The 1,267-nt window shown below is 62.4% G+C and overlaps 1 protein-coding gene across 1 annotated transcript in view; it reads right to left on the bottom strand.

Annotated features, from left to right (window-relative positions):
- rest (RE1-silencing transcription factor) overlaps positions 1–334 on the bottom strand; it is a 66,243-nt gene extending 65,909 nt beyond the window's left edge. The window contains exon 1 of the mRNA XM_072517035.1: positions 207–334. The gene's annotated coding sequence lies outside the window, so the exon portion shown is untranslated. The remainder of the gene's footprint in view (positions 1–206) is intronic.
- Positions 335–1,267: the final 933 nt, after the last annotated feature.

The following is a 1,267-nucleotide window of genomic DNA, read 5'->3' as shown; positions in this document are numbered from 1 at the left end:
GAAGAGAGTGCGGGGTGTCCTGGGGGGGGGGGGGGGGGGGGCAGTGCGGGGCCTGCCCCGCTCCGTGGGCTGAGGGGGATGTTGCGGCCGCGGGCCGGGCCTGCTCGGCGATCAGCCCTGGACAGCGCCTCGGGGCTGCACCACCTCCGGCCCGCTCCCCCTTCCCTCTGGTCAAGGATCAGGCTGCCCATCCGGCCTCCTCTCACCTGCAGCCAGGCTCGGGCCCAGCGGCTGTCGCTTTGCTGCTCTCTCCGCCTCACATTCCTTCACATCGAGCGGCCGACACAAACTTTCAGCCCCAACTCCAGCAACAGGTCTGGCGTCCGCACAGGCCCACTGACGTCAGCACGCCGCCCCACACAGCTGTCACCTCACCCCCTCCCCCTCCGCTTAAACAGCACAGCCCCCCAACCGCTTCAACAGGACAGGTCCAACCGCTTAAACAGTACCCCCCCCCCCCCCATAAACAGCTCAGGCCCCCCCATAAACAGCTCAGCCCCCCCATCCGCTTAAACAGCACAGCCCCCAACCCCCATCCGCTTAAACAGCACAGCCCCCCCATCCACTTAAACAGCACAGCCCCCCACCCGCTAAACAGCACAACCCCCCATCCGCTTAAACAGCACAGCCCCAACCCCCATCCGCTTAAACAGCACAGCCCCCCACCCGCTTAAACAGCACAGCCCCCCCCATCCACTTAAACAGCACAGCCCCCCACCCGCTTAAACAGCACAGCCCCCCATCCGCTTAAACAGCACAACCCCCCATCAGTTTAAACAGCACAGCCCCCATCCGCTTAAACAGCACAGACCCCCATCCGTTGAAACAGCATAGCCCCCCATCCGCTCAAAAAGCACAGCCCCCCCCATCCGCTTAAACAGCACAGCCCCCATCCGCTTAAACAGCACAGCCCCCCCCATCCCATCCCTTAAACATCACAACCCCCATCCCTTAAACAGCACAGCCCCCCATCCCTTAAACAGCATAGCCCCCCCCCGTCTGCTTAAACAGCACAGCCCCCCCATCTGCTTAAACAGCACAGCCTCCCCCACCCGCTTAAACAGCATAGCCCCCCATCCCTTAAAAAGCACAGCCCCCCATCCCTTAAACAGCACAGCCCCTCCATCCCTTAAACAGCACAGCCCCCCCATCCCTTAAACAGCACAGCCTCCCCCCCTGTCTGCTTAAAAAGTACAGCCCCCTATCCCTTAAACAGCACAGCCCCCCCATCCCTTAAACAGCACAGCCCCCCATCCCTTTAACAGCA

This window comes from Scyliorhinus torazame, chromosome 9 (assembly GCF_047496885.1).
Source record: "Scyliorhinus torazame isolate Kashiwa2021f chromosome 9, sScyTor2.1, whole genome shotgun sequence".
In the NCBI taxonomy this organism is placed as follows: Eukaryota; Metazoa; Chordata; class Chondrichthyes; order Carcharhiniformes; family Scyliorhinidae; genus Scyliorhinus; species Scyliorhinus torazame.
This window is presented reverse-complemented; position numbering and strand designations above follow the sequence as displayed.